The sequence below is a fragment of the Amphiura filiformis genome, chromosome 16 (genome assembly GCF_039555335.1).
Source record: "Amphiura filiformis chromosome 16, Afil_fr2py, whole genome shotgun sequence".
Classification (NCBI taxonomy): Eukaryota; Metazoa; Echinodermata; class Ophiuroidea; order Amphilepidida; family Amphiuridae; genus Amphiura; species Amphiura filiformis.
The window spans coordinates 62,772,047-62,779,737 of NC_092643.1; positions in this window are offsets into that span (position 1 = coordinate 62,772,047).

Consider the following 7,691-nt stretch of genomic DNA (forward strand, 5'->3'; position numbering starts at 1 on the left):
ATATTATTCGTCTTCAACGTCTTCAAAACTGGGCAGCACGTCTTGTATTTGAAGTCGACCGAAAACACTCAGCGGGTCCACTTTTGAAATCACTTCATTGGCTTCCAATACGCCAAAGGATCATTTTCAAATTACTTTTGCTTGTATATAAATGCCTTCACAACCAAGGACCAACATATTTGTCAAATTGCTTATCATTGTATGTTCCAAAGAGACAACTCCGATCTTGCGATGATTATCTTCGTCTTGACTATCCCATGACTAGAGTCTTAGCTGGTGATAGAACTTTTACAGTTTTGCATCAAAAGAGTGGAATAAGCTACCTGTCTATATTAGACAATCTTCATCAACAAATGCATTCAAAAAAGCGCTTAAAACTTATTTGTTCCCATAACATGTTCTTATTGATATTGTATTTTGTATTATTTTTAAGATGCACCTTCAAAATGTAGTTTTAAGTTGTAGTATTAAGGGATCTAAAATGAGCGTTTATTGCGTTTCGACAGTATTTTTTGTAGGACATGAGAGCACCTCAGACCTATCGAATTGCATTCTGAATACGAAGCATGTCTTTCTGATATCAAATAATTTTCATTATTTAAAAATCACAATATAATACAAATTTTATGACAAATTATAAAAATTTGATATTTTTCAAATTTTTGATATATAACAGTCCTCGAAGTAAATTATATAAATCTAATGATATATTCTTAAAGTGTATGTAGCAGGGAGGAAAAAGCCGTTTGACGGTCAATTGAAAATTTTGACCTTTCATATTGAAGATATGGATTTTTTCCCAAAAGACCTATTTTTTTTTTTGGTGTTTTGGGAAAAAAATCCATATCTTCAATAATGAAAGGTCAAAATTTTCAATTGATCGTCGGCTTTTCATCCCACCTACATACACTTTAAGTATCAATCATCAGATTTATAAAGTTTACTTCGAGTACTGTTAAATATCAAAATATCAATTTTAATGATTTGCCATAAAATGTGTATTAAATTGCGAATTTCAAAAATCAAAATTATTTGATATCAAAATGACATTCTTCGTATTCAGAATGCAATTCGATATGTCTGATGTGCTCTGATGTCCCAAAATAAATACTGTCCAAACGTTCATACCCCAGCCCTTAAGGTATTAAGGTATTTTGTAAGCGCTCTGAGCCTTATGGAAATGGCGCAAATGCTCTTTGTATTGTATTGTATTGTATTATTGATACTTTTGTTAAGTATGTGAATGGGCCACATTTTATCCTAGGAATTCAGACACATCAAATCATAATAATTTGCAAGTGAAGTATTCTACAGTAGTACACATATCAGTGACACAAGTATATAGCCATTATATTTTTGTTGTTACATTGTGTCACTCAATGTGGTTCATAATAACGGATAGCAGTTTGGATCAAGTTCTTATACAAGAAGGCCATGGGTACTTTTGTTAATTAGACTTGCATGGAATTAAAATAAATCAAATCATTCACAAGAGAAGTATTTTAGACATGTCAGTGATACAGTTACATAGACATAATATTTCTTATTGTTATTTGTTGTTCATCAGCCAAGTTGGCTCAATCGATAAATCGATCAACTACTATGCAAGGGGGTGCCCTGGCGGTGGTTTAGTACACTCTTGTGGAAAAATTTAGTTACCTTGAAATTCTACTGGACAAGGAACTTACTGCTATGATTGTCCTGTTGCAACCTGTAGGAAACTCCGGGAGCTGATCCTGGCTGTGAAGGTCAATTGTAGAATGTCTATGGTGTGTGCTTCTTAGTCCCTGTAAAGTGTGTTTAGGCTAGTGGATCAACGTCTAAGCATTGTGCCTGTGTGTTGGGCTGCTGCACACATTTGTAAGAACTATTACTGGAAATAGAATGGGAATAAATTAAACAACGAAGACATGTTACATCAAATATTCTACATCCACTAGAAAGTCTGTAGCAGCTCTTACAGTACCAAAAAAGATTTGAGGTCAAATGAGGTCAAATTTTGACCTAAGATTTTATAATGTGGAGGTTAACAAAATTGTTCCATTGATAATGATTTAACATTTATCAATTTCCACAGCAAATTTTGCAACAACAAAAAAAGTCAACACCATTGTGTTTTTATTCATTAATCAATTTATAAAGTTCACCTTGAAATTGAAAAAAAAAACCTAAGGTGTCAAAATGTGATGACATCCATGTATGAAAATGCATGGCTTATCAGAGCGAACCCAGCCTGAAGCCATTTCAAAGTTCATGAAACGGTTACGTTTTTTCCTTCCGTCCCTGATCTCATCCCCTAGCAAAATACATCATAACATTACCTCTCAAATTTTCTATTAATATTGATGGTTGATATGAAAGATGGATCATTGTGGAGCATGGTAGTGTCAACTTGCCATCTCCCCTTGTGAAATGTGCTATTCAAAATGAAATCCATACACCCCCTGTGGAAAACATGACCTTGATCTCCCACACAGGGAGTGTGAATTTCAAATGGAGCCACCAATTTAGGTGACTCCATTTGAAATTCACACTCCTTGTGTGAAAGAATAAGGTAAAGGCTTCCATAGGGGGTGTATGGATTTCAACTGGAATAGCCCAATGTGATATAACCCATACAGAGTGATTTTGAAGAGTTCACAAATTTGATATGATAAAAAAGATTGGAATTACACATTTTTGCGAGTATTTACTTGACGTCTATAGATAAAATGCATTGAAATGAGTACAAACATGCCTAGTATTCATCTGTATTCGTCTCAGGTATTCATGGTATCAAGTCCTTCTGATAACACCTGTCACTTGAGACATAATGATGGATTTTTGAAGTGTTTGAAGAAGTGAAATCAGCTGTACTACATCCCAGTGCAAAAACACATTATACACAAGATAATCCCACAAGAGAGACACCGCACTGAAGACTGTTCTGATGGCAGTAGATTTGCGAATATTTGGGCAACTAGGTGAAGCATCACTAATTGTGGGTTATCATGGATAGCTGCCTGTTGTAAAAGGTATAATTACTGGGGCATACTCAGAAAGCGAGACCCGCGGGGGCTGAAGTGTTGAGAGTTATAACATCGGCGCAGCAGCGCCTCAGTGGGCACTTGCGCGACAGGGGGATGTGTGCCCCCCTCCGAATTTGAAAGTAAAAGCCCCAATGGAGCCATTTGGTGCAACATTTTTACACATTTGTAGGTTATTTTCAGAGCATATATTTTAACAGATTTCCAACTTCAAAATTTGTGAAATATGGATCCACTTTTGGGGCGCCTTTTCCCTTCCCTTTCAATTTTTAGGGAGTACTATGCCACTCTTACTCCCTCTCTCTCTTACTTCTCCCTTCTCTCTCTCTCTCTTTTTAAGACCGGGGGGGTGCAGCTCCCAAAGCCTGCCCCCTGGGCACGCGCCTGAATTAAGATAATTCTGCTTTCCAATATTTTGTTGTGAAATTTGTATGCAGGAGCCATTGTGCTCTTGATGTACAAATTGTGTAAAAAAGTCTTTATGGCCTATAACAGGTCTTTTGAAACAATAATACCATATATTGAACATGCTGTAGAGGGGGGGTACATATTCCCATCTGAATATTCACCCTGGCCTGAGGCCGTCACGTTGTGATTTTGGTATGAGAGTGAACACCGATTCTCACACCCCCTCACAATTGGAAGATATTAAATTGATTTGAATCATATTTCTATAATCAAAACACATTGAAATCACACACCACAGAGAGAATACTACTAAAACAATTATTATGGAAATTACCAGGATCTGTGCTCAAAGGCCATTATGGTTAACACATCCTCAGAGAAGATTACCTTACACTTCACACAATGCATTTCTTACTGATTTGCTTTTCATTGCAACATGGGTCGATAGTGACAAAAAATATTTCAATTGCAAGATCTGGATGAGCTCTGTTAATTCAGTCAGGATTTTTTGTCACTATCGACCATGTTGCACCAAATAGCAAATCAGTACAGAGAAGAAATGCATTGTGAGAAGTTATCTTGTTATTGACAAAAATAAATACAATTAAATAAGATAAGATGCAATTTAAATTTTTCTGAATACATTTGATTGAATTGGCTACTTTGATTTCACTGTTAGTTCTAATTGATAGCTATGAATATTCATTGGAGTATTTTACCATGGATCAAAGATAAGCATTTCAGAGTTGAACTTCATTTAGGCCCTGTTCATACTTTTCATCCGATGTCGAATAGTCAATGCAAGTAGTGTTTGTTATTCAATGCACCAAGTATTCGTCATTCAATGCAACAAGTATATTTGTTATTCAATGCAACAAGTATTCGTTATTCAATGCAACAAGTATTCGTTATTCAATGCAAGTAGTGTTTGTTATTCAATGCACCAAGTATTCGTCATTCAATGCAACAAGTATATTTGTTATTCAATGCAACAAGTATTCGTTATTCAATGAAAGAAGTATTTGTTATTCAATGAAACAAGTATTTGTTATTCAATGAAAGAAGTATTTGTTATTCAATGCACCAAGTATTCGTCATTCAATGCAACAAGTATATTTGTTATTCAATGCAACAAGTATTCGTTATTCAATGAAACAAGTATTCGTTATTCAATGCAACAAGTATTCGTTATTCAATGCAACAAGTATTTGTTATTCAATGAAACAAGTATTCGCTATTCAATGCAACAAGTATTCGTTATTCAATGAAACAAGTATTCCTTATTCAATGCAACAAGTATTCGTTATTCAATGCAACAAGTATTCGTTATTCAATGCAACAAGTATTCGTTATTCAATGAAACAAGTATTCGTTATTCAATGCAACAAGTATTAGTTATTCAATGCAACAAGTATTAGTTATTCAATGCAACAAGTATTCGGTTATTCAATGAAACAAGTATTAGTTATTCAATGCAACAAGTATTCGTTATTCAATGAAACAAGTATTCGTTATTCAATGAAACAAGTATTTGTTATTCAATGCAACAAGTATATTTGTTATTCAATGCAACAAGTATTTGTTATTCAATGCAACAAGTATTTGTTATTCAATGAAACAAGTATTCGTTATTCAATGAAACAAGTATTCGTTATTCAATGAAACAAGTATTCGCTATTCAATGCAACAAGTATTCGTTATTCAATGAAACAAGTATTCGCTATTCAATGCAACAAGTATTCGTTATTCAATGCACCAAGTATTCGTCATTCAATGCAACAAGTATATTTGTTATTCAATGCAACAAGTATTTGTTATTCAATGCACCAAGTATTCGTCATTCAATGCAACAAGTATATTTGTTATTCAATGCAACAAGTATTCATTATTCAATGAAAGAATATTTGTTATTCAATGAAACAAGTATTCGTTATTCAATGAAACAAGTATTCGTTATTCAATGAAACAAGTATTCGTTATTCAATGAAACAAGTATTCGTTATTCAATGCAACAAGTATATTTGTTATTCAATGCACCAAGTATTCGTTATTCAATGCAACAAGTATTCGTTATTCAATGCAACAAGTATTCGTTATTCAATGCAACAAGTATTCGTTATTCAATGCAACAAGTATTTGTTATTCAATGAAACAAGTATTCGCTATTCAATGCAACAAGTATTCAGTTATTCAATGCAACAAGTATTCATTATTCAATGAAACAAGTATATGTTATTCAATGCAATAAGTATTTGTTATTCAATGCAACAAGTATTTGTTATTCAATGAAACAAGTATTCGTTATTCAATGAAACAAGTATTCGTTATTCAATGAAACAAGTATTCGTTATTCAATGAAACAAGTATTCGCTATTCAATGCAACAAGTATTCGTTATTCAATGCACCAAGTATTCGTCATTCAATGCAACAAGTATATTTGTTATTCAATGCAACAAGTATTTGTTATTCAATGCAACAAGTATTTGTTATTCAATGAAAGAAGTATTTGTTATTCAATGAAAGAAGTATTCGTTATTCAATGCAACAAGTATTTGTCATTCAATGCAACAAGTATTCGTTATTCAATGCAACAAGTATTTGTTATTCAATGAAACAAGTATTTGTTATTCAATGCAACAAGTATTCGTTATTCAATGAAAGAAGTATTTGTTATTCAATGAAACAAGTATTCGTTATTCAATGCAACAAGTATTCGTTATTCAATGCAACAAGTATTTGTTATTCAATGCAACAAGTATTCGTTCAATGCAACAAGTATTTGCAACAAGTATTTGTTATTCAATGCAACAAGTATTTGTTATTCAATGCAACAAGTATTCGTTATTCAATGAAAGAAGTATTTGTTATTCAATGAAACAAGTATTCGTTATTCAATGCAACAAGTATTCGTTATTCAATGAAACAAGTATTCGTTATTCAATGAAACAAGTATTCGTTATTCAATGCAACAAGTATATTTGTTATTCAATGCAACAAGTATTTGTTATTCAATGAAACAAGTATTTGTTATTCAATGCAACAAGTATTCGTTATTCAATGAAACAAGTATTCGTTATTCAATGCAACAAGTATATTTGTTATTCAATGCAACAAGTATTCGTCATTCAATGCAACAAGTATATTTGTTATTCAATGCACCAAGTATTCGTTATTCAATGCAACAAGTATTCGTTATTCAATGCAACAAGTATTCGTTATTCAATGTATTTGTTATTCAATGCAACAAGTATTCGTTATTCAATGAAACAAGTATTCGTTATTCAATGCAACAAGTATTCGTTATTCAATGCAACAAGTATATTCGTTATTCAATGAAACAAGTATTTGTTATTCAATGCAACAAGTATTTGTTATTCAATGCAACAAGTATATTTGTTATTCAATGCAACAAGTATTCGTTATTCAATGCAACAAGTATTCGTTATTCAATGCAAGTAGTGTTTGTTATTCAATGCACCAAGTATTCGTCATTCAATGCAACAAGTATATTTGTTATTCAATGCAACAAGTATTCGTTATTCAATGCAACAAGTATACGTTATTCAATGCAAGTAGTGTTTGTTATTCAATGCACCAAGTATTCGTCATTCAATGCAACAAGTATATTTGTTATTCAATGCAACAAGTATTCGTTATTCAATGAAAGAAGTATTTGTTATTCAATGAAACAAGTATTCGTTATTCAATGCAACAAGTATTCGTTATTCAATGAAAGAAGTATTTGTTATTCAATGCACCAAGTATTCGTCATTCAATGCAACAAGTATATTTGTTATTCAATGCAACAAGTATTAGTTATTCAATGAAACAAGTATTCGGTTATTCAATGCAACAAGTATTAGATTATTCAATGCAACAAGTATTTGTTATTCAATGAAACAAGTATTAGCTATTCAATGCAACAAGTATTAGTTATTCAATGCAACAAGTATTAGGTTATTCAATGAAACAAGTATTCATTATTCAATGCAACAAGTATATTTGTTATTCAATGCAACAAGTATTTGTTATTCAATGCAACAAGTATTTGTTATTCAATGAAACAAGTATTCGTTATTCAATGAAACAAGTATTAGTTATTCAATGAAACAAGTATTAAGCTATTCAATGCAACAAGTATTCAGTTATTCAATGAAACAAGTATTAAGCTATTCAATGCAACAAGTATTAGTTATTCAATGCACCAAGTATTCGTCATTCAATGCAACAAGTATATTTGTTATTCAATGCAACAA